This window comes from Corvus kubaryi, unplaced genomic scaffold (genome assembly GCF_017639235.1).
Source record: "Corvus kubaryi isolate FWS band 111438036 unplaced genomic scaffold, C.kubaryi_AGA036_p1.0 37394, whole genome shotgun sequence".
NCBI classification, from domain to species: Eukaryota; Metazoa; Chordata; class Aves; order Passeriformes; family Corvidae; genus Corvus; species Corvus kubaryi.
Genome location: NW_024581133.1, coordinates 3484354 through 3511135, shown reverse-complemented (window position 1 = coordinate 3511135; position 26782 = coordinate 3484354). Strand labels below are relative to the sequence as shown.

Here is a 26782-nt window from a genome sequence, read left to right as displayed (position 1 = left end):
TGAGACAGTGTTAGCATGTGGGTCTCAGGCAGCCTCCTACACATCTGGCAGAGCCTGGCCCTCCTTCCAGGTGAATCATCTCTCCTGGGAGGGTGGCTTGCAGCACTGTGGCATCTGCAGAGTGGCAGGAAGTGTCTGAATTCATCTGAGAGTGATTTTTATCTTCACATGCTTTTCCAATTTCATCAGGCCCCTCATGCTACATTCCAAGTGACATGATTAAACCTGCCAAAGACAAAGGGAGGCTGATTGATAAAAATTATCTCTGACCCTTCACAATCTGTCATAGCTTAAGATAGTAGTAATAATAGTAGTAATGATGGAATGAAATAAGTGTTATGCAAAGGAAGTTATTATTGTTTAAATAATATTCTGTAAAACAGGATTACTTCCTTGCTTTTTGTTTCCCTTTTATCAGCCAAATTAACTTGTCATCAGCATAATAGAAGAATGGACTGCAAAGGATTATGAACTTTACGTTGACTTTAAGTGGCACTTTACAGTGATTTCTATTGTCTTGGTTTTATTTTAACGTTTAAGTTTGAAGGCACAATAAAGATGCAGACCAACAGCAAAGGATCAGTTTTCACAGGGGAGGTCAGACATTTAGGCAGAGGTGTTTTTTAACAAGGAGTGTATGGATCTATTTTTCTCAATACGAAAAGAAAATCTTTGAAGGAAGGTTCTAAACATAACTGGTGCTACACAGCAAATAGAATATTTAATAAGCACAGTACATAAAAATATTTTTATTCTTTAGTCTGCTGCACTAGACCAGGCACTTGGGTTATATTTCCTTCCAACCAAGCATCTGGACTGATACAGATGATCTGTAAGAAAGGAGATTAACTCTTTGTACCCTGAGATGTGTTACAGATCTGTTGCATTTGCTGCCATTTCAGTATTGCCAGTGAGAAAAAGTTCTTATAGAAATACAGTCAGTCTCTTGCCTTCTTTAGAAAATTCCCTTTATTTTGCCAGAGGAAAATGAAAAACACTTAGGCTAAAAAGCATATAGTTATTTTGAAGTACGAAAACTAGCACATCTGTGTAAGTTACAGTGCAAAGACAACTATGCAAATTTAGTTCTTGGTTACTGTTGTGTTAATGATGAGTAATTCTGTTGATTTCATTTGAGTTATTCACAATTAATGTATCTAGTGAGGGCAGAATCTGACCCAGTCGGCTTTGATGTGTGCTCTGCTCTGTCAGGAGCTGCGAGGTTCTTTTGAACAGATGCCTGTGTTCCGCTGATATGCGGGGTCATTAAAAAGATCAAGATGACCAAGGCTGAGACGTTTGGATGGCTGCAGACAGCTGTGCTGTGCCTCTGCTGGCTACATGGGGTGGATTCTCTATGAATTTTCCCTCTGAGGTTAGGTGTGTGGGAGCATTTTGCATACTGACCACTGCCAAGCCCCAGCCCCATGTGTGGATGGACAAATCTGGGCAAAGATTACAAGTTACGGCTCTTCCTGAGAAAGCAGTAGGTTCCCATGTGTCATGTAGAAGAAAATCCATGCAGGGCTTTTGCTAGGCAGGCTATGAGAAAGTTGCAGGGCTTTTCCCAGAGAGACAAGGCAGCAAATAAATAGCTGCTGAGTGTGTTGTTTCTGTACTTAACAAAGGTTTGGTGTTTAGTGTATTCTGTAAGTACTGGACTTTGCAGTTTACTGCTACCACAGCAAAGCAGCTGATCACCAAGTAGCTGAGTCAATGTTAGATAGCCTGCAAGGCTTCTTTACAGATATTTTTATGGAGGACTTAAAATTGCACAGGATTCTAAGACACCCTCAAATGATTGCAATGAATACCAGCTATCAACTTAATCAGGAAATAATACTTCAAATCCTGGCAACTTGCTAATAAGAAGCTTCTTCAGTGCTCTGATGGTCATACCTTGCTAAAAACCAAAGGTTTAATTTTACCTGTTCAGTGTTGTTTTCATGCCTTTTTATCTCTTTACTTCTGTAATAGGTACTTTATTTCAGGGTATGCTTCAGTAGATTGCACAAGGGTGCATTTGTTCATTCTGTGATTTTTTTTTTTTTTTTTTTTTTCCCCAAAGCCCATTGGAGATAAAAAGTGAATGACGTTATTGCTTATATACAAGTACATATGTAAGCAGAATGGCATCATCTAGCATAGTAATACGGGTTTTTTTCCTCAATGCAAATAAAGTTCTCCAGCTAAATTTAGCTCAGAGTATTGAATACTTGAAATGAGAGCAGAATTGAGCTGTATTGCTGTATTTCAATGTTTGGATAATGAAGCACATTCTTTTTTTTTTTTTTTTTGCACACTTGGGATTTTTCCCAAACATGTTTCTGGTTCATGAACTCTGGTGAAGGCATTGGGATGGAGCTCTGAAGAGCAGGGCTAGATGCAGCCATCATTTGGATATGGCTTGGCAGAGCTACTTAGCTGTGACTTTTCCCCATGAGCCAAAAAACCACAAGCAGGGCCCTCAGCAGTGCTGTGGGGTGGGAGGAAAGGCTGTTGCACTTTCCACCAGCAAATCCACTCCAGCTGAAGAGATAATAGCCCAGTGATGAAACTGGGCCACGTTTAAAGCGCTGTGGCAGAGTCCTGTGGCAGAGCAGGTAAATAGGCTCTCATTCGGACCCGTATGGTTTTCTGGAAGAGAAGGACAAAGTTGGCTGACACTTGATCCTTCTCTTGGAAAGCCTCTTTCATTAAGTAGCTGCTGATAGGAAGTGTCATTCGGCACTTATAAAGGCTGGCAGTTGCAGATAGGTCTGTGCAAAGGCTGTAGGGCAGAGGGACTCGAGGAGGGGCTGCAGGTGGAGGCGTGCTGAGGCAGAGCCTGACAGGACAGCACTCGTCAGTCAGACCCGAGTGCCACTTGCCTGTCTTGTCCACTCTGCAGCCAGGCAGGTAAAACTGTCTGATCCTTAGAAACGCTGCAGTGACTTGCACTTTTGGCAATCTGTGCATGTAGTAGTCATTGCCTTTTTTCCCCCCCACCAGTTATGGTGCAGGGTTTTTTTTTTTTTTTAATGAATCAGTATTTCTTGCTGGTCAGCATTTAGCAGCATACACAAGAATGTAAAGCCATACAAGCACCATGCTTCTTATATTCAACAGTAATTCTCTTTGAGATAATTGTAATAAGTCATAAAGATACACTCCATTGTGGCAGAATTGTTCCTCAACTGTAATAAAAGAAGTGAAACTGCACTTTTTTTCCTCTGAAAACAAATAGAGTTGTTTCAGAATTTCTGTTTCCAGTGTTCCTGGCCTGGCTTCTGGTTTTTTGGTTTTACGCTCAAACTTGTAATCTCTGTTATTCAACAGGGGTTTCCTTCTTTTCTTGTATGCTTTAAGATTGTCAAGGTAAGGTATTTTCAACCAGGAAAAGTTGGGATATATACAGTTGTTCATATATATTCATGTGTGTAAATTTAGATGTCCAACACTACATGCTATTAACAGTGAATGTATGCTTCTTTTTCTTACTCAGCTGCACAGGTTGAGAAATGAGTGTTTGTGAAGTGACACTGCATGTGTAATTGTGAGGTAATGGAGCAAAATGTAACATTCTTGCTGTATTTCTTGGCACTTTTATTTAATTGTAACCATAACAATGAATTGATTAATTTGCTAAGTGCAAGGACTGTGCTAAAACTTACTCCCCCATGGCTCTGAGTGCCTTTGCCACTAGGCAACAGTCTTTTTCCAGCTTGTGTTCTCCTTGTCTGGTAAAAAGGTCTGACAAATAGGTGCTGGGTGTGTGTGTGCATGCATGCACATGTGCATGTGTTTATTTTACTCTCATTTAGAGCCATTAAGAACTTGATCCCATAAGGTTCTGAGCATTTTTATTTCCTGCCGGCTTCTCAGGGGGAATACCTTGTAGAAGGCATTTGGCCTTGATGATAACACTCATCGCAGAAGAAAAAAAAACAGTGGGGGGGATGAGGGTAGGAAGGGAGATGGGAGAGAGTGAGTGAAGGAACATGACCAAAAGCACTGAATCCACCATTTTCTTTGTCTGCCTGGTGTGTTTGCTGCCATTAGTTCATGGCAGCCAACCAGCTTGGAGACAGGACTTTACACGGGTTAATAGGTGTGTGCGGCTTTTATCTGCCACTGCCCTCTACTGAAGAGAATATGAGAGATGATTTTTCAGCTATCTGTTTTTGTAATAATTTCAGTCTTGAGGTGTCTGAGGCTCCATTAGAACAGACAATAGAGGTCACATACTTCTGGACATCTTTAATTTTTTGCAGGAAGTGATATACAGCCTTCTGTCACGTAATGCAAAGGCACGGAGCTTGGAGAAAACACTCCTACTAATGTTCAAGTCACAACACCATTTAAACCCCTTACATGTAGAATTAATAGCTCTCAAGTCAAAGCATGCAATGTATGCCTAGCTTTAGGAAATGTCACCAACTCTTGCTACATAAAAAACCCAAAACAAAGCACTAGGCAGCCTGTAAGTAGAACAAAGTTTAATTTTCATGTAATCTTCCAGTTTGTAAGAAACTATTTTAATAAATTTTAAAAAGCAGCTTTTCATTTCTTTGCTTTAGACAGTTCAAGGAAAAAATTGTATTTGAGGTGTTTTTTTAACCTCTGACATGGAACAAAATAGTTAGTGACTGAAGCTAAATATGGTCCAGGCTTCTCTCAGTTTCTGGGGAAAAACTTGGGCTGTCTCACTATTTCATCAGCTTTCCCTTTAACTAAAGCAAGGGACACAGTTTCGTGGTGAAACAACAGAAAGCAGTAAGGGCTTAACAGGGCCCTCCAGGTAACATGAAAGAGTGCCTCAGTCATCCTCTGTCTTGTTACTCTAAACACCAACTGCATTGTCTCGAGTCGTTTTCCCTTGCGGGAACACTTAGCCTTACCAAACACTGCTCAGCCTTACAGGTACATTCCCACCAATTAAAGAGGAGGGGTTCCTCACAAGTGCTGCCAATGCACCCACCTAGCTTGAGCGAGGATTGCCAAGTACAACAAACAGTGCCAAAGCGTGTGGTGGTTTTGGGCTCTGCTCCAAGGGGGACCGAGATGAGACACTCAGTCACAACTTAGCCTTTACATAAAGCCAAATCTTTGTGTATTCCCCTGGATTATACTTGGAGCCATCCTCATAATGTAAGGTATACCTGTGTGGCTTCTGGCCTCATCTGCTGGCAGAGCTCCAGCCTGGGAGAGACCAAGCAGTGGTGTATGCTTTGGGTTGAGGCTTTGTTTGGGGCTTACCAGTTAGGTTGGCAAGTCTGGTTTGTGGCAGTCAAAACTGAGCTTCTCTCAAGGTTTTCAGCTGTGAAGCATATGAATTTGGGGCCTTGCAAAACACCAGCCTCCCAGAAGAGAGAAAATAGGTACCTTCCAGTCTTGGATCTAACAAAGAACTGAGGGTGGGGTTTGGATGAAGGTTCAGATCTGTATTCTCTGTTTAGTTTCAGCATTGTGGTTTTGGACCATCAGTAGTGGTAACATACAAATGATTTTTCACTCTAAAGAGCACAGTAAAATGCTATTATACTTGTTAATCTTCTTTTTTATATCTTGCCAGGTGAGGACTGCTACACTGCAGCTGGCATAGTGGAGGTGCCTGTGTTTTTGCCACTCTTTGTTCACAGGGGAATGAGGACAGTTTTCTGTACACAGTATTCTGCCTTCCCCTTAAAACATCTGAGTCACACAGCTGTTTCCCAGTTAAATCAGACTCAATCTGACTGTACATTAAGTTGTGTTATGCAACACAGGCTGGCAAACTTGTCCACTGATACAAACTGCACAGAAAAATCTGAAGATGGACAAAATCCCATTCCTCTCAAGGGTTTACTCTTCTTTGTCAGTGACACTTCTGTTATAAGCCCCTGCCTGGATTTGAAGGAGGTTTGGTCACCATTATTCCTCATTACAGTAGGCTCTGCCACAGACTGCTTTAAAATCTCCTTAAACCTCTGTAACAGAGCCCAGAGTAAAAGATGTTCCCATGTGCACACCATGACACCTCGGGGTGCCACAGCTGTGAACCTGCCTTGCCAGGCCTCTCTTAGTGCTGCTGCCACTGCATTTAGACCCCCAACAAAGAGGAAGGCAGTGGGTGCTTTCCACTGCTGCTGCCTCTCCCTGCTTTGCTGGCAGAGGCCGCGTGTCCTGGTTTACATTGGCAGAAGCCAGCATAGCTCAGGGATGAATTTAGCCCTTGGCACTCCTTAGAGAGCTGACTCAGATGACTGCACTTGAAAACTACAAGCTGGTCTCTTATTTAATTCTCCTGAATGTCCAGATTTTATTATTTTAATTTTTACTTCTTTTAAGGCTTCTTTTTGTGTTTAGTGGGGGAGCCTTGCTGTTTGACTCCCTGGGCTGTCCTGGAGTTACTGCAAGAATAGAGTAGTGATAGTTTTCACCTATACAGCACCTTATCCCAAAGAATCTCAAGTTCTTCTCAAAAAACAAATTCAACCTGATCAGTGGGCCAGCTGATAGGTAATATCCATTATTTTTTATATGAGAAAAGGAAAGAATGGAAGTCCTAGGTGGTGTGCTCAAAAGTGTATAGCAGATGAATTTCAGAACTAAGATGGAAGGTAAATACCACAGTTCCTTCCTCTGAAATCCATGGGCAAAAGGATGATCTCTGGATTTCTTTTCTTCTGCCAGCTCCTTCTGTGGATCACATTAAGGTGCAAATAGATCAGTTTGTGCCTTGGATGTCTTTTGAAATTGATTGATTATCTCTGAATTTCAGCTCGTATTCTGATTTGCATGTCCTTCTTGTCTCTGCTTTGAGGGGGAAAGCTTGAAAATGTGTCCTGAGTATAGATTTGGAAGGTACAGTAGTTTCCATAGCAGCGATTCCTAGGTAGTAACTCTGGAACATACCTGCACTGCTCAGTGTGCTGCTGGCAGTGTCCAGTGGTACTGAGGGCTTGATCCACAAAATCCAGCAGTGGGAAGAAGCAGTTGGAATTCAGCCAGCCTGTCTGAGCAGACACCCTGTATCTGCTGTGTGTGTTAGTTGGGGGTCTCAGAAAGGGCAAAGGAACCCCTGCTGCCAAATCTACAGCTGGAAGGGAATCCTCAGTTAAGTATCAAGTACGCAAGTACAAGCTTGGGAAGACTTGTGCTGTCCCAAGTAGGTGATAGGGTCACATCGTATGCATGTTTTGGCATTTTGGAGGATTATACATTTCATGTTAGGAGGTGTCTTTTCAGCAACCAAACGTTATCTCTGCCTGCGTCTCTACAGAAGCGGAGACTCCTTGCACAGTTTCTGCTCACTTGCAGTTTTGCAGCATGCAGCACATTCCTTAGATTTTGAGGCAGAAAAACTGGAGTTTGTCTTTCATACTGTGTGAATACTTTGTCTTTGGAGAGAGCTTTAGACAAAGACAGGAGAAAATAGAGATTTGCTTCAGAAATAAAATTCTGCTGTCCCTGTTGCTGTTTCCCTATGGAACTGCTTCCTGCCAACTCTGCGTCTGACACACAATTGGAAGCAGAATTGGTTGGGGCAAGTTTGTGACTGTAGCTGACACTTCTGTCATGCCTTGTGCTGAATGCACAGCCTCTCCCTGCATCCTGGGTGTCTGAGCACATTAGGAGCACTGTGGGGAGGAGGGCCTTGGCAGTGAGTGCCAGAGGGGGTGAGCCACGGGCACACAACCACACAGCCTCAGCAAGCAGAGTTTGCTGTTGCTCCTCTTGGAGAATACTTTGTTAAAACTGTGGTGGACATGTCTGAGAGACACCGTTGGCAAATACGATTTACGAGTAAAATCTAGCTACTAATGTGAGATTTCTGTGAAGCTATAAAAGTTTTTGTCTAAATTGGTCTTGCATGCAACACACAAGCATACCAACTTAAAAAAATCTTAACAGAGGAAACTGAAATCAGTGGATTAATTTGCAGTGTAGGGACTCTATTAGTTGTTCTAGTAACATTTGTCTGAAGAATTACCCTGCTATTCAGTAGTGCTTGGGTTTGTTCCTTAATCCAATCACCTCGTGACTGTTCTCTAAGCTTTCCCCTTCCTTTTTCTATTCCTAACATGCAATTAAAATGAAACTCTCCTGTATTATTACTGTAAATAATTTGCAAGTAAGAGAAGAACATGAAATTTCAAATGTCACTGCTTTGCTCACTCCTGTTCGTTAAAATGTATTGCTTTGATAATTTAGTTGACTTCATTGGACTTATGACAGCACATGATTTTTTTCCCCCCTTACTAGTAGATTAAGTAAATGTGCAGTAATAAATAGATCTAGTTGTTTGTCACTGACATAAAGATGGGGTTTGCTCTTGCTTTAAGTAGCCATGCAGGTCTCACAGCTGCATCTACTGAAGAAGACACAAACAGGTATGTGGAAATTGCTAAGCTACAGAAATCTGTCTTTCTGGAAGTTCCCAGCTTTCTGCCACAATTATTTCTCAGTACTAAATATAATATATAACATAAAAGTCCATATAAATTGGAAAAAAAGGTGCTTTCAGAACAAAATTTCAATTCAAGCTGTGATTAATTCCAGCTTTTCAATAAGGCTGTCTAATGTCATGCTACTAAAATATTCAGTTTAGTCTAAGTGCCATTAAAACTCTGGCAGTTTAGAAAGTTTTTGATACTTCTGTGACCTGCTCTAGAAATTTACTGAAAAGTTTCTGTAATTCTGAATTACAGAATTCCATTGCTCATGAAGTTTGAACAAATGACAGTAGCTGGATCCTAGGCAGGCCATGCTGCCAAAGTGCGTAAATGTCTTCTGAGCCCAATAAGCCGTGACTTGGACCTCAGTGGGCTTTGGAGCAGGCTCTTTGTGTGTGTTAATTCAGGGCAGCAATGCCTTTACAAACCTAAGTGGGGTTCTGTAAAGATGGTTGTACGCTACAGATGCTGTGATTTTTGTGATAAGAGTAAATATCCGGGAGGAATTAAGGTGGATTAGTCAAACTACCTTTATATAGTTGCCAAGCGTTCAAAAGTGAAAGGCTGCCACTAAGCCACAAGACCCTTACCACAAGCAGCACCATGCTACTGTAACTGTTATTTAAATTATTGCAGTGGGAGGTATCTCTTAATAACCATATTAGTACAGAGTTGCTTAATGACTTCACAGGCAAATAGATAATTAAACCATTAAACACTATAGAACTGAAGGTGATGTCCCCAGTGAACTTCAATGTTGTCTGTCTTCTTAATGGACTGTGAAAGCCAAGCCTGGCTCTGAATCACAATGTGGACTGGAAGGAACCATTGGAGAATATGGATCTAGATTTTTCAGCTTGAGCCCTTCTCCTGATGAGTCAGGTTTTTCTGAGTATCTGCTTTATAAACATACCTGTAGATGTTTACACAAGAACAACAAAACTCCATCAAGTCTTGCATTAGGAAGGGATTTCTGTGTCTATAGTGGTTTTTATCTTTGCTTCCATGGGAGAACAATATGGAGTTCAATTGGAAGATACTGTGAGAGAGAGAATTCTAAGTGAAGTCCTACTTCTGGATTTATGGGCAAAAGATTTCTAATACTGCAGAGTTTTTGCAGGTTTTATGTTAGCTGCATTTGTATTCAGAGATCAGGCAAAAACTGTATTCTGAAACTGGCCCACTGGAAAGAAGGGTGGGGTGTCTGCGTGTGACACTGAGAATAGGAAGAGGTGGAGATTTTAGTAAGGTCTCCAGTACTCCCTGGAACTCCAGGCATATGTTGTACTTTTTTTATCTTGTAAACTTAAAGAGCACAAATAGCAACAAGAATGGCAAATGGCGTAAATCTCAGACGGCAAGATTTGCAGTAGTAGGGTTTTTGTAAGAAAACAAGAAACCATGGATTTGGTCATGTCATTGGAACACATTTAATACACATATCTGTTCTAGTATATGCATGCATTTTTTTTGCAGGCTAAAATTAAGCATTTTGATACAGAGCTTGAGCAGACCACAGTGTTGTAAGATTAAAAGACAAGGTCATCAGGCCACAGGGCACCTTCAATTTCATCCTCTGAAAATAAGTGAACATACTAAAAAGCTATGGGAGAGTTTTTATAAGTAAGTTTGACTTCTGTAACAAGACTTTTATTTCTTGTCACCTTTATGTTTTTATTAGATTTTTCAGTTTTCATTTAACATTTTTTTTAAAAAGCCTCTGAAAAGGACCCTTGCCTGTAGCAGGAAGCATAATCTCCACGTTTCTCTCTTTCTCTCTCCTTCTCTCTCTCTCATTATATGCTGGCATGAACACTCTGACATTGCTAATTGCCTCCACATTACACTGGCTGAATTCCAACAGTAGTGGCATAAAAATTAATGAACAAGACAGAGCTCACACATAAGGAACATATGGTGCAATAGCGGTCAATTGCATTCGAGTTTAAAATAATGTCTTGAGAGAATCATGATCAAAGCAGTTTCACAAAATGAAAAGGGCCAGATTCTACTTGCACTATGTATCTATGCTACCTCACTGTCCTCACTGAGTGTGTGAATGTGAACAAGGAGATTCCCCAAACTGTAGAGAATGCCAAAAAGCTATTTCATTTTCAAATGTAGTAGGAATTTCCCCCACTATTCTAACTGTGAAAAATAGTGTGAGTTAATTTTCTGCTGGGAAGCAAAGCTAGGGAAAAAATGTTCTTAGAAATTGAGAGAATTCTTCCAAGATGTTATCGCTGTCTCTGCTAACAGTGCCTTCACAGTGCAAGCTATGCAGTTTACAGAAAGGTGACACACAGTTATTTCCCATGTGCAATTTAAAGTTAACACAAGTTAGTTTTATCTGTGTATATGCTTCTCACAAAATCCAGATTTCAGGACAATTAAGATAGTGTTAATACAAGGTACTCTCAAGAATCTTTCAAGTTGAAGGCTTGCTTAAGATTAATGTTAAAATTCAGGTTTTATTCTCTCGCCAAAGTACATGCTAGGTAACCTCTTGTTAACATTAATAGGAGTTAAATATTTGCACTCAGAGGAATATAGACCCCAGATACTATACATACTGTGCTTATATTACATAATATAAATAAGCACTGCTTGTTTAATAGCTCTTGCTGTGTTATTATGGAACAAACTGTTACAATAGTGTTGCAAGGTCTTATGATATAAACTGATTTTTATTGTGCTGGTGATTTCCTATCATGTTCTTTGTCTTGTGAGATTTGAATACTAACTTTAACTTATATGGGACAAGTCCTACAACAGTTTAATGAATGACCCAGATAAATCACTGTATCAGTACAGAGTTAATATACATGGAGAGGAGCATTGTATCACTTCAGTGCCTGTTTCCTCAGCCAGATGAGGTACTTCAGCCCATTCCCCAGGTTAGAGCAGCCTGGGTGGGGTGTTGCCCAAACTGAAATGTGGCTGCAGATGGCCCCGCTGGGTCATTATAGCCACTGGAGAGAGCTGGAATGCAGAAATGCTCAAGCCAGTCCCCAATATGCCTCCTGCTACTCTGCAGGAATTTCCTTGGGGCTAACTCACGCTGGCTCGTAGCCATTTCTACTTTAACTCCTAGCAGGATAAAGAAGAGTTAGGACAGCTTATTGGGGCACTGGAAATGAGTGGTAGACAGTTCTTTACCTGTCTGGATATGAGTCTTATCTGTATTTGAATTTTTCTCTGCTGCTTAAAGAAAGTGTTTCTCAAAGAATTACTGAACTATCTTCTTGGTAATCTAATCAGAAGTAGTAATTGCTTCTCATCTGGATTCTCAGAATATGATATAATGTGGATTTCAGTTGAGCTTTTATTTACTTATTTTAATGTTAAATAAAATAGTCAATTTTAATTTTTGGGCATAGCTTTGAGATTTGCTTAAGACACATTACAAATTATATTTTAAAGGGAAAATCATGCAATAGCTGAGAGCTGAGTTCAGTGCAATCATAAGCCTTTGCATTTACAATGCAATTAGGTGCTATTCCCCTGCAATTAATGGGCCAAATGACACTCCCACTTACTATAGTAAGCTTCCTGATATGAATCTGAGATAACTCAGATTGATACTGAGACTTAAGGAAATGCCCTGTTCTGCAGAGATGCAACAGGGAGAGAAAAGCACCAGCTGAGGTGCTGATTCTGCTGCTCTTACTGCAAGCTGGTTTTGGCCCACTGTGTCTTGGTCTATACATGAGGAAGCAGCCTCCCTCTCTTCTCTTCCTTTTCATAAAAAGAAGGCAAAGGGTACCAGATGGCATGTGTTACAGAGCTTTTCCTTCTAGCACAGAATTTATTTCCAAGATGTAGAATTGTGAGGATTCCTTCAGTCATCCCCCCGGAGTCACAGGTTTGGTATCTTGCCAATGGCATGTAATACACTTCCTGGCATGCTGTAGGAGAAGTAAAATTAGTTCAGAACTTCACTTTACTGTTGTGGCTTTTTTTTTCCTGTGTTATTTGAACATGCCTGGAACAGGATCAGTGTTTAAGATGTATTAACCATTTCATTTCTGAGTGGGCCATAGCCTCTCAGCCTGGTTGTAGACTTGGACAATTGTCAAAATCTGTGAACACTGAGTCTTGCTGCTTAATGCCACCTGCAAGTGTCTCTCATGCTTGGTTCTGTTTCCTTGGTATGGACTAAAACTTTGGGAGTTAACTGGAAGTGATCGTAAAAAAAAAAAATCCTTCATTTATGTAGCTTTTCTTACAAAAATATTACTGGTAAAATTTATTTTTCAGGAGTTGGGGCTTCCAGGTGTGGTTTCAGGGTTGCTTTTGTAGACAAAAGAGAAAGAAAACTAGAAAATTCAAGTGAGCAATTATTGTAGGTTGTTTCCCTTAATGTTTTCAAGTGAATTTAAAGCCACATGAAAAAAATCCTCATGAAATAGTTATTGCAACCCAGGGATTACTATATGCTAATAGATATTTCTCTGGTTTGCAAATTTGGGTGCAACTGAACAAGTTGAGTGTCAAAAGAAAGTTTGTCTCAAGGGACTTCAGCAAAAAACTTCATGTAGGTATTGAGACATAACTAAATTCTTTGGCTTTTACTTGCTTTCTTTTCTTTCCTTTAGACAAATTTTTTTAGTTATATTATGGGTATTTGTTTAATATTATGAGGAAAACTTTTTTTTTGCTATTCCTCTTACACATTCCCTTGTCATTTTATGGTGTGCTGCACTGTTATCTCAAGAACAATACACATCACACTGTATGCATGTAGTTGAGGGCATGTTTATATGAAAAAGGAGATTGTTTCTGTCTTGCTATAATCCATGTTTGTACAATTCTTTCAATGTCTTTTAATTGTTTTGAACTCTAAAATGAAATGACTTCTAGATAAAATGAGCTTTCAGCTCTCTCCTTTTCTGACAGATTCCAGAGCATCTCTACCTCAAGGCATGTTTGGTCACCATTTTGCCTTTGTGACCCTTCCTAACCTGTACCACTCAGCAGGCTAGCACTAATGTCAGTACTGTTTACTTGGGCAAGACTGATAGCATCCAGGTGGAGTTTCCAGTCCTCTTTTTTCTTTTTTTTTTTTTCTTTCTTTCCTTTTTTCCCCCCTTTTCTTTATACAGCCATGGAATACATACCCTAGCCAAAGAGTCAAGCAGCAGGCTGTTTTGCAGATGTGCCAGGTTTTTACTTTACAAATTAGTTAACATTGTCATTTTCTTTTACACAAACACAGGACAAAACCTCCAGTCAGAGGGACATGGCATGGTTTAACTGACTTCAGTGGTGTTATACTGCTCTGAGGTGTACTAAGGATCTGGCACGTACATCTGAATTTTTCCCTTTATTTGACCTTTTCTAAATACATTTTCCTTACACTTTGTGGTCAGCTTGTAGTCCTCACTTCTCACTGAAATACTAACACCAGCACACTTCATTTGAGTTAATCACTTGTATGCTGGTTTAGTGACACCAGTTACTCAAATGCCTTTTCCCTGCTTTTGTTTCATTATTTCATCTAGATGAACAAGGTTGTTCAAATTAGTATAAATCAGTCCACTTACAGCTTTTGACACCTACAATTTAAGTACTGAATTTCTGTCCTTGACAGCTGAAAGTTCACATTCTCTGAATTTAAGACTGGAATGTAATTCTTGGCAATTAATAATAGATCATTAGAAATACTCTGAAAGTATCCACAATTGAACTGTAAAAGCGGTGTGGCTGATCAGAATCCTACTGAGTGTTGCAGCAGTGCCTGTCAGGGAGAGAATATTTATCAGTGAGTGCTTGCCTTCCTCTGCAACATCAGCTCCTGCAGCCAGCATAAAAGCAGGTGGGAAAAGTCCCCGGTCAGGTCTTTGGGGACCAACTTCTGCAAAGAGCTTAAATACCATTAGTGTGGCAAACTGTGCCGGGTACTTCTCATAGTCAAGTACAGGAAGTCCAGTATAACCCCAGTGCTCAGCTGAGGTTACATTTCTTTAATGCACGGAGATCAGGAGCCTGCCACTGGAATGTAGCATGAGGCTCCATCCTTTGGCTCCAGCTGCAGAGCTCCTGAGCTTACCTCACTTCCAGATATTGGCTGATGTGGTGGCTGTTTTTCCAAACCTTTAACTGAAGCTCCATGTTGATACCTGTGTAGGTTCCTGGAGGAGGTAAACAGATGCAGCCTACTGAATTATAGAGGGAAGTTGTTGAATGAATTATTTGCCCATTCAAAAAAATTCAGATTTGTCAACAGGTGCAAATCTCTAGAGATGAAGCTTTGTAAACGTATTTTACTCCCTCACCTTGGTCTTGGAAGTGATTTCCTGATTGTAGGAGTGGTGTGCAGTACTCCTTCCTTCTGTGCTCCCCTGATAGCATGACAGCATCTTTGTAACTCTGCCACTGAGGGTTTGTGCACTCATGACCTAATGCTGAGATGTTAAACCTAAGCAAAGAACCCCAAAATAACAATTTGCTTTTCTGCCATTTTCAGCTTAAAAGAAAATGTCTGAATTTGTTTCTGATTAGAATTGCAGAGCTGTTTTACACATAGGTGAGTCTTCCATTGTCTATTCTATATGAGCTTGGTGGTTGGTCTGTTTAGAAGCTGAAGTTTCCTGCAACAGGAGAAAAAACCTGTTTAGTATGCCTGTTTTCTTGTGAAAGCGAGTCACGTGCGCTTTTGTTACATTTATGGCAGTTGATTGAAAAGTGGAGCAAGAACTCATTTCTGAGAAGGTTTGTAGCATTTGTGGACTTGTTATAAAATACCCATCCAAGAAAATTGTCAAGATTTAAGTCTCAAATTAAAATTTATTTACCACAGAATAACACTGGTTTGTTATTACTTACTGTGTCTTTGTGCAGGTGCACAGTCACTCTTGCTGCTTTTATCACTGATAACATACTAGGAGCTCATTTTAAATAAGTTTCAAAGGGAATTTAAACTAAGAAATCTGGAGTTTTATGCTATTATCTTGATTTGGTAGTGTTTTCTTCAGTATTTCTGGAGGCAAGAGAGAAGGAAGGGAGAAAAGATGATGCTTACTGAAGCTAATCTTCCTAGGCCCCATGTATCAACATTTCTGTAGAGTCCTGTGCAGAACTAGTCAGAATATCTGCTTTAGGCTCCTGCTTTGTAACACCCACAGAAGGAGCCTCTCCCTCTGCCCTGAAGATAGAGGAAGCCTGGACAGAATAAACTTTAAGAATATCCTCTGCTGATGCTTACTAATTGTTAAAGAAGTCAGTAAACTGTTGTCCTAAAAAAGCTTACTCAAGTTTCATTCATTTGAGTGTAAGGTTTTCAAAACTTTACAAGCAGTTAAGTAATGGCACAATAGCACAAGGCTGGCTGGCTCTGAAATAGCCCAAGGTGTTTCTTGCTTCTGCAATAGGGCAGGTCCCTGCACAGGCAGTAGTAGGGTGGAGAGAGAGGTATCCCTGCCTGTAGTCACACAAGTGCCTGGCAGAAGATTGGGAACACGGTCCAAAGTCAGCATTCAGCCCATTAGGCCAAATTCTCTGGAAAACTGTCTAATAAATAGATACAAGGTATTTGAGGTAAAATACCTTATATATACCTGATATAAGCTCAAAGGTATTTGAGCTTAAAACTTGAATTAAAAAGTCTTCCTTCGTTATGTAGCGAACCATTCCAAAACTTTTGTTGTTGACTGCTACTGAGGTGAGTTACCTTTTCACGTGTAAGATGGATTCAGACAATGTTTCTGCAAAAGTTAGGTGGTTACTTGGAATGCTAAAATGGACACTTGCTCAAAAGTGAAGACATGTCTGGTTTCATCGCTACTTCAGAAACTAAAGGAAAAAAGAAAAAAAATTAAACTTAGACCAATAAAAAGGTCTTGCATCATGCCTAAGGTCATTAGCATCTGGCTTTGGGAAGCTGCCAAAGGGAATGAATTTCAAAGACTGAGACTATTAGCTGAGAGCCTGCCAGTCCCAGGAGGTCTTACCTCAGTCTTAGAGCAAGAGCTTCCTGGCAGATCTTAATAGCTGTGACAGTACTTTGAGTGCGAGGATATCACTTAGGAGTGAGTCTAGAACTACACAGGGCTTGGAAGAAACTTTTTTAACGCAGTGAGTGGCTCCAGGAAGCCACCCGAGCCCAGCAAATGGGCAGTGTGCAGGTGTTGCCTGCTCACAGAGGTTCTCTGTGCTCCGGGGGAAAACAGATGCTTTTCTGCACCTGCTCTACTTTCAGCCCAGCTCAGAGGAATGCACTGCATTAATCTTGTACAGAGGTGACCAAGGCAAGGTGAGTCGGCAGGGTCTCTTCCCCAGCCATGAACAGGCAGCTCTCTAGATGAGCACTGCTGTATATAAACCCTCAAGCCAAGAACAGGCAGTGCGTATGTATAGCAGGCACTGCTCCTGCTCATCCTCCAAATACTTCTCCAGCCAAAAACCCCAATCTCTTCTAGCTAACCTGAAATGAGTCACAGTCAGCTTGTTTCATAAAGTCCCCTGTCTTTGTCAGGCACTGAGGAATGGATCTATGGTTGCACATTATCCGCTTGTTAATGCGACACTGCAGATCAAAATAGGTGCCCCTCCCTTCCAGCAGCCTTTAACTGTGCACTGGGGAGGTCAGAGGAATGCAGGCTCTTTTGGGGTACAAACAGCTGCCCAAGGGTGTGTGGAGCATATACATCCATTTTAAAAGGAGAGAGTGTGTGTGTGTGTGTTTTAGCACATATATAAAACCAAAAAGAACTTAGGCTGAGGCGTTTAGGAAGTGAACTACCAAAAAAAAAAACAAAAACAAAAACAAACCCCCTAATAAATAAATGAAGCAATCCTACAAGTCAAATGCATCACTGACGTAATTCCTTTCCTTCAGTGCTTTGTGTCCCTTTTCCAGTGCACTTCTCTACTCAGTGTCAGTTGTTGTCTCCAGACATTAAAAAGCTGGTGTCCTCACCATGTTACTGATGGAAGTATTTCACTGATGGTAAAATGAGTGAGCATAAGCATAAAGGTATTTAAAGGGTTCTCACCTATTTTTAACAGATCTTTGGCAATCCAGGTGTAATAGAAAGAAGTGCCTAAAATCACTTGCATGGCTATATAAGTGTACAAAGAAACATGAGACATTTTTTCCAATAGTGTATTGGTGTTGCAATACAGAGATGAAATATATCTTCTTCAAATAAAAACCATCGTTCTTCCACAGAGATAACCTGTGGCTCATCACTCTTCTACATGAGATCATTGCACAGCAGAATGAATTTCACAAAACATAGTGCAGGTAACTCTACAATGGGATGGATTACTGTCTTGCTTTAACCTCAGTAACGATGACTGGTCTCAGATCAGTTCCCATATGGATTCAGTTTAGTTCTCACAAGGGAAGGTGTACACATTGCTAAAACTGGCATCTTTTTTCCTGAATTTTTTTTTTCCTGATAAATGAAATCGTATTCAACAGGATCAGGGAAAGCAAGGATTTGAGTGAGCTGTGAAAAGAAAACACGTTTTTCTACAGTTGGTGTCTCCAGGGCTAGATTTGGGTGGTAGATGGGACAGGGTGGGAAAGCATGCATTGTCTGCAGGCCCCTCAAATGTCTGTTTCCTCAATAGCTAAAAAGACATAATTTTAAATGTCTGCTTGTGCTATCATAGGCCCTGTGGATTTTGTTGTATGAATAGCCAGAGAATTTTTTGGAAGAAATAGAGAAAAACTTTTTTCATATGGTTCAGGTTTGTTCAGTTGTGTTTTAATTGCAGGTTCAGTGGCATCCTTTGTGCAGCTTCATCTCTAAAGTGAAAATTTAAAAGTGACACACTGGTCACTTAAGTATTTAAAAAAACGTTAACAATCTGTTTATGCTTAAATTTAAAGTTAAAGAAACCACGTGAATCAGAAATGAAATATTTTTGACAAAGACTAAGCAGTTTGATCCAAAATAAATTATGAAGAGCTGCTCAAATACTTTTTCCAAACTGTAATTATAAAATTACTTGCCTATCCTTTTGCTGTTAATATTAAGTAAAAGTCTAGTTCGTTATTCTTAAAAATGCAATTATTATGCTTTTTTTTTTTTTTTTAATCTGAAATACTGATAGGCAAGTTAAAAGGAGATCAGTGCCCAGACCATTCTCTGCCGTAGCTGCCTGGGGCCAGGTACTGGCATTGCTAATTGGGTGCATTTCTGCCTAAGGCAGCACAGCAGGATGCTGGACCTGGTGTCCCCTCCATGTTCCCTCTGTGTGTGCTTGAGTGATGCTTGTGCTTCCTGGGAAAGAGCTGTTTGATTTCAGAGAGGAGGAGCAAATGCTCTTTAATATGGATGTCTTTCTTTTTCCAAGATTACTGTTACTTCATTGGCTCATTTATTTGTCAGTGGTGTTTCAAAGTCCAGCTGGGTGTTCAGAGCTTGGTAATTTCCAGTCCTGGATGTGGTTGTTAGTCACCTGAGATTTACAAACTGCATGTCTTAGGTAAACTCTTGTTTCAAACTGCATTTATTTAGTAGAGATAACAAAGCAGGTATCTGCTGTATTCCTGGTCACAAGTGTTGTTTACTTGTGCTCCTTGGGCCAGTTTTTCTGATTATAACTGGCTAGGTGTGATGCAACACTTTAATTGGCACATAAAATAAGCAGCGTGTTCCACTGCTAGTGGCTGGACTGTATAAAGTAGTTTTTAATTAGACTAAAGAAGCTGCAAATACTGGTATTGTCGCAAACTGGCTTTCCAGAAACTTATTTACATCACTGTATATGAAAGTAGTTTGCATCCCCCTTTCCTTGTAAACACGTGTTTCTCATTCTGTGAGGCAGATGCTTCACAATGAATGTCATGCAGGTAATGGTAGTTTGGAGAAAGCATCTTGATAAACAGAATATGAAATTTCTATGGCTAGAAATGAGGTTTTAGAGCTTTCTGAAGAAGCCTTTTTTTTTAAAATAAACATATTGCAAAGGCTGTGCTTTTTCTCTTCAGTGGCCAGTATAATGTGATGGTTCAGCACAAAGACATCTTTTTCAAAGTGTATAGAGAAAGAGTTTGTAAAGGCAATTGGGACTGTACCTGTGCTCTGCTAGTTTTATAAGCAGCAGTTGCCACTCACTTCCTAAAATGGAGCTCAGGAGAAAGTACTAATCTTGGGAAGAGGATGAAGCCACAAAACTGACTGAATGACAGGCTCTGTCCCAGGTTTATTGTATGATTTTGGATAAATCACAAATTTACCAAATTGTTAAAGGGAGGTAATGCTTACAATGGGCGTTGAGATGTTTTATTAGTGGGGTTTTTTTTAATAAAATGTGTTGAAATTACTTGGAAAGAATGGTGTCAGAGGTATATGGAGTTTATTACAGATCTGATATAAATTGTATTTCTGGGAACTAAACAGATTTATAGCAATGAGGATTTTAATGTATTCAGAGTATGAAAGGGTGCCTCTTTTAGTAGTCCTTCTTTAGTATAGGGAAAATTAAAGATTACACCAAGTATTTAATATCTATTTGAAATTGCAACAGTTTTTAATAGAGATTCTGCTGACAATACCACAGCCTTATTTTAGCATGAGCGATTTCAGAGGAAGATAGCACTAAATACTCAGGCTGAATTTAGTGTTTCTTCCCTCTTCAGGTTTTTGTCTAATGAGTGTGGAGTTTTAGTGCTCCTTTAATCAGAAGTTGCAGGGGCTGGATGCCAGCTGCATCTCCTGCGTGTGGAAGAGGCAGTTCAAAAAGAATATTTTCTTAATAATCTGTTGGACAAGGAGCGTATGGTAGAGCCATATCTGGGTGAAGAGTTTAACGCAGAAAAATTTATGACAAGCTGGGCTTTGGAGCAAAGCATGTGGCCGGACTAATAAAAAATGTCTCACAGTTACTGCTGCAGGGCTTGATCCTGCTTCCCTTCCAGCAAGCGACACAAGTCACGTTGGCTGTGCAAGGCAGGATAAAGTCTTTCAGCTTGTGGACACCCTCAGCAGGAGGGGACACCTGTCCCAGCCATTGAAAAAGGCATCAAAAGTAATCCTGAGCTGCCATTAACCCCATGCTGCTCCAGTACGAGCTGTTGCAGCGTAGTGGCCTTTACATCCTATAGGGCAGTGAGCATTCAGCTCTTCTCTCTAGGAGCCCGAGGCTCCTTCTTACCACCACTGTATGGTTTATTTTAACACTAGGACGACATAAAAGAGAAAAGGAGGTTTGTGAAAAGTCACACAAACCGTGTGTGTGTTTAGTATACCTGAAGGCTCGTTACTTCCTTGTGGTAATCCTGCCAGGCCTCCTCCTTCAATCACTTCTATGTCGGTCTGGCAGTCAGCTTCCTGCAGATATTATACCCCAAACCACTGCTCCATAAGAGACTTCTGTTTTACACCTGCCACCCTTCTTATAATTGTATGATTTCGCACCTTGTTCTAGCCCTGGCACTCCTCCAAGCAGTTCCCAAACGTGCAATAAAAAGTGGTTGGTCTTGGAGCACTTTTCTTCTTTTCCACTTTTCGTGCTATGCATACTTCCCTATTATTGTAAACCACGGTATTAATGGAGGGAAGGCCCAGGTAACCAGTCCAGGGCTTCAAAGTTATTAACAGGTCAGCTCTGGTTTCACCCTAAAATAGGCTTGTGCTTGTTCAAGTGCATTTCAAGAAGCATCAGTGATAAAGTTTAAGGCACTCAGTAGCCAATACAATACTTAATTCACATTAACTTAGTGTTTCTTGAATTGCTTCTATCTGTTGAAACACTCAAATATTCACACAAGTTACTTACTTCCCAAAGTTGCTAGCTGTCTGTGGCATTCCAGCCACTTTAACCACGTCTAGTGTCCCGATCACCCAGAGAGATACAGCTTGAGCTGACAGTTTAGCTCTGGTCTGGACACATTTAAGCAGATAATTTCTAGTATGCAAGTCTGTTGTTAGTGCTGCCTAAATACTGGGTAGGAGAGGTTCTGTGTTTTCTATACATTCTCCTGTCAGAAAGCTGAGACAGGGATTGGCAGAAGGAGGAAAGGGGCTGGAAAGCCTGCAAGCAGAGAAGGGCTCTATGCTGGAAGTCTGCTCTGTATCCTGGGTTCAGAGGAAGGCAAAGTGGTGAGGAGATGAGAGGAGGGGAACTGTGGAGGCTGCCTGGGCAATGGGGCAAGGCAGCATCGGAAAATAACTGAGAGCTCACGGCAGATGCCAATTCCTCAGCCAGCTATTCTTGGCAATGAATACAAAGGTTAAAGCAAGGCAAAGTTGTATTTATTTATATATGTGTGTGTATGTATATGTATGTATATATTTTATTTTCAAAAGGTTTCTCTTATTTCCAGGTTTTAAATTATTTCAGACGCTGCCTCTATTGAAGGTGCCACAATAACTCAAAGCTTCACAGAGACAAATCTATTATAGCTTATATCACAGGAATGCCCAGAGGCCTCTTGTAGGGACAAAGCCCCATTGTGTCAGATGTTATGGAAACATCATGTATATCTTTGATTTATGGTGGATTTTGAATCACCCTTAATAGTTTAATATTTTTTCCCATCAGTAAGTTTCAGTTTTCAGGCTTTGAAAGGGGCTTTGAAAGGGCTTTTCTAGGTTCGGGCAAAAATTTCTACAGATCACTACAGCCACCTCTGCACACAATTTCTATATACCACCATTGCAAATACCAACAATAGGCAGTAAAACTAGATACAAGTGATACTGAGAATGTATCACAGTGGTAGATTTGAACACTAACTGTTAAAAGAGTAGGAAAATGAGATTTTTCTTTTTTTTGTGAAGTATTCTTAGAATTGAAATGTCCCTTTGCTAGCAAAGTATTCAGACATTGTGGCCAAAAATGAAGGAGGCAGAAATGTAGTGAAAACACTGAAAGATCTTTTGGAAAAACTCGATGTAACACTTTCAGTTAAGTATTGTCAATTTTATTTTCTCCCCAGTAACAGTCGGATTTGTCCTAGCTGCTGCTAAGCTGCTTTTTTGGATATGATAATATAACAGACAGTAGATTGACTGTGCAGTGCAAAGTTGTCCTGTTGAGCATACCAATAGTGGGAGAGTTGCTTGCACAATTTAGCAGCAAACTCTGTAAATAATCTTTGGAGGCCACTAAGACTATTAATTTATTTTAACAAGTGTTTCTGTAAAGTAATAGCTTTCACCAGGAATGGTAATTTTATTCATTATGTGAATGCAGTAACTTTGAATTTGTTCAGCATAATAAAATAGCATCTGCTACACACGAATGTTGGAAGACATTTGGACTATGACTGCATAAAGTGATGGTTTGTGTTAGCTGGAGTGCCAACATTTTTGTTAATGCCACTCACATCATCAAGGTATATCCAAAACTACCACCAAGTAGCCAGGCAGCTTTCACTGCAAGTTTCTCACATATTATCCTTCTGCACTCCATTTCTAAAGTCTTATCTCCCTTGTCCATAGCCAAAAGCTACTAACTTGGAACAAAGTTCAATCAAGACCCAAACATAATGAAGAAGGAGAAATCACAAAAGATGGAGTTAATGGCTGCGGCTACCACTGTGGATCCTTTTGCCACAGGCTCTGAAAGTCTGGAAAATTAATCAAAGTTCAATCAAGGATGTATGATATTGCGGCTGCTGCTGCTGCAGTGTCTGGTGTCACCTGGGAGCTGTCCATTAAAAACAGCTCACTGCAAACCGTCCTGGTATCGATGTGCTATCCCGGTTGGAGGGGGTAGTCAGATGCTACTCCAGGACATTGCTATGCCTTCTGCTTTCACTCCTGGGTAAACTTGGAAAGTTTAACACGTATTTCAGACATAAAAAGAACAGGCACATATCTGGAGTAAGTTAGTTAAAAGAGGCAGAGAAATCTACTAATTTTAGAGAAAATCTACTAATGGAGGATGGGTGACCCTTTCAAGGAAGTTTTCTTGGAATGTCGCTGTAAAATAGGAACTGAAATTTTCTCCCAATCTATTAGAAGAGTATGTGGATGGGAAGAGATTAACTGAGAATTAAGGTTTTGGTTAAAGCATAAAATGTTAAGAAAAGTCTTCAGTGGAGTGGGAGACCTGGTAAATAAGCCTCTATAACAAGCATTGATTCTCATAGGAGTGACAGTACTTCAAGTGTGGTTGTTAAACTCAAGCATTTGGTCATAAATTTGTAGCTGATGAGCTTGCAAAAGAATCTTCAGTAGATAAATTTGTAATTTTTTTGGCAATAATTCTTCATCCAAAAATTTGCTTTAAAATTACAGACTGTTTTCTTTTTATTTCATTGCCTGGGAAAAAGGTGTCCTGTAACTTGTTTGATGTTTATGATTAAAACTTGGCAACAGTTGTAGGCAGGGAAAATTCATCTTTCATTTTATCAGTCTGCCACTGAGACATGTCCTAGTCATCTCTCTAATGCTCTAACACTCCCATGAAACAAAGCAAAATTGCCACCACTGGTATTACTGCTATGTTACTCATCAGTTATTATATGCCATGGTTTAAACGGTTGAAAACCACTACCTGGTATTACAGAACAGGAAGGACAGAAAAAAGAGGAGAAAATAAGAAACAAAGCCATAACCAAAAGGAAGGAAGAGGCTGGAGGCTGTGAAAATAAATACAAAGCTCCATAGAGTAGGTGAAGGGTCTCCTGTATTGGTAGGATTCATCATCTTTGGGGAAAAAAGAACAAAGAGCATTACTGTTTCAGGTGTCATATTGCCAACTCTCCTTTCTTTAACCATGTGAATATGAGTGGCTACCAGTTTTATGGCAGGCATTTTATTCTGACTTTGACACACCTCTGGCCTGATGTCACACCCTTTGGCCCCGGGGCACAATCGTGGTTCCTGACTGTTCCTCTTATGACACCACCAAGTCTCTGGAATTCTGTCTCAGCCCTTTCAATCAGATAGCATAAACATGTCTGTCTCCCCATTGTATTTCTGCCTGGTTCATCAGAATGGCTTGACTGAAATTACTGGTATTCTTTTGATAAACCATTAGTGTTAGAAAGGGGTTTGAATTTTTTTGTCAATTACTAAATCTTGGTGACAGGCAGAAACTGCCTGTTAAAACTTGTGTTGTAATTTGAGGATTAAATGCTGCACCTCTGAGAAACATCAGTATCAAAACTGATTTGCTCTAAGAGACTTAACATTGTTAGGAGCTGTGGTCTGACAGGATAGATTCCTTAATAACAGAGTTGGCAATTAAATGTTTTAAACTCCTCACAGGACTTGCAAGATTAGAGGGCAGTTGGTAAACTTGTACAGAAAGGGACATGTGCACCCACCTTAATCCCTGACAGTGAAAGACTTCAACTCCCATTATTGTTTGGTTATTAGATAAAATGAGAAAATTGCATTTCACTTGATAATGCCTTTCTCATCTTTGGGAAGTTCTCAAAGAACTCAACATCACAAAGTCTCATTTTTTGCTAGGACTTTCATGCTAGCTCACCCCAAACTAGACTGACCAGGCAAAGAAAGATGGGCAGAGCTGCCAAGAACCTTTGGGGTTGTTGTTCTTGCTGCAGCATTCCCATCTCACTCTATAGCCCATCTCTAGCTGGGTGGGTACCTCATACATGTATATGACACTTGTATATGAAAGAATGATGCCATCTTTTGCCATCCATTTAGGCAGAAGTTGCATGCTTCATTGCAGGTAAAAATGTTTAGAAAGGTAGAGACCAGAACTAATAGTTAAGCCAGTTTTCTATCTCAGCCCACAGTGGGGGGCACTGGGAGGAAGGAGCAAAAAGAGTCCTTTAAGTGCAGACTCTCCAAAAGGATCTCATAAACCCAATTTGGACATTTTTTTAAATGCTCTCAGGTCCTAGAATGAAATTGTAAGCATTCAACAGAAAGGCCAGTTATTACAGAATTGGGTGGACTCACCACTGTGGCATATGTGGATATGCTCTCATTAGGAGAGATAAAATGCTGTACTTGTTTGTCATCAAGTACATGCTAAATGTCTTTTGTCTCTTTTGTTCAGTGCAAAGTAGCATTGAAGGGAAGAAACTAAAACACTAGAAAGTGAAAGAGTGGACTAGAGTAGTGCTTCAAGAAAGTTAATGCTATTAACAGGTCAAGCAGGGCAGTGTATAATTCTGGTGATCCTAAGATACCTCCAAAAAGATTTACATAAAGAATGAAGAATCCAAATTGGAGGCCCAAAATACGCAACTACAGAAACCATTGAAAGCATAATTATTCCACATTGTATAAATATGCTACTATTCATGCTGAGAGATTTGCCTTGAAAAAGGCTGTAACTTAAAAAACTCCAAACATTATTAGATGCAAAAGTATTACATAATCAAATTTTTCAGAGACAAATACACTGTGACATATAGCAACCATCAATAAGTGTTAAAAAGAATCTTGCTGTCCAGGCCAATCCTAATTGTTAACTGCAGTTTCTTGATCTTAGTGGCAGTCAGTGGAGAGGCACCATTTCACAGGGATGGGTTGGTGGTACTGGTGTTGGTGATGTGTCTCTGGGTTTGCCAGACACACTATTTTAAATGTTAGCATTTTGTAATGACCTCACTACTGGTTTGAGCTACAGAAAAGTAATGCAGTGAACAGTTAGATGAAAAATAGTGCTGAAGCAGGGGTGCAAATGCAAAGAGTATTCAATAAACTTTTTTTTGTTGGATTCAATTTGTCTAATTACCCTAAAGGGGATGTAAGCAGCAAGACAGGGATAAAAATTTAAACTCTGGGTAAACCTTTAGTAGAAAACAATTTTGGACGCTTTATAGCTCAGACTACCTTACAAAATCAGCCTATGTGGAAATACTGAACAAGAAAATTGAGTTTCTCTGTTGCTTAGTGAGCACTGGAGTGCCCTGACTGTCCTTCCACAGATCTTAGAAAACTTTATCAAGTACTATGTGCCTTTAGCAGGCCTGTTTGTAGTTTGAATAGTGCTCAAAACCTGTGCTGCAGCACTCTAACTTTAACTCTGTTTTCATCTTCATGTGCACGGGTTTGTTAGATTTTAAAAAACCTTGAACTTCCAAGTTGTTTGAAACCCACAACTGTCTTTGTCTTGCTGACAGGTTATCAGTTCTCCACATTTTCAAAGTCTGTTTTCTTTCCCCTTCTACTTCCCCAAAATGTTGTGTCCCTGCAGTCCTGAACAGCCATTCCTACTCTGTTGGCTCTTCTCCCTGAAAGGTGACCCAGGGCCCAGTGGTACGATCATGGGGCTGACCATTGCTTCACATTTCTTCTGAGAGGTGAAATGTTTAATCCACACATCTCTCCAAGGCAATAAGTGAGCAAAGCATTAAATTAGTGCTAAGATCTTTGCCAGCACTGATTTAAGTAAGAGGGACATCGTGTATTATGTGATTGGAATTTAGGCCAGGCAGGCAGGACACGGAGGTTAACACTGTTGTGTAGCGA

General features: G+C 40.2%; 1 protein-coding gene across 1 annotated transcript in view; it reads left to right on the top strand.

Moving 5' to 3' along the window:
* The window catches only part of BNC1 (basonuclin 1), a 74570-nt gene that overhangs the window by 23497 nt on the left and 24291 nt on the right, over positions 1 to 26782 (top strand). The window lies entirely within an intron of this gene.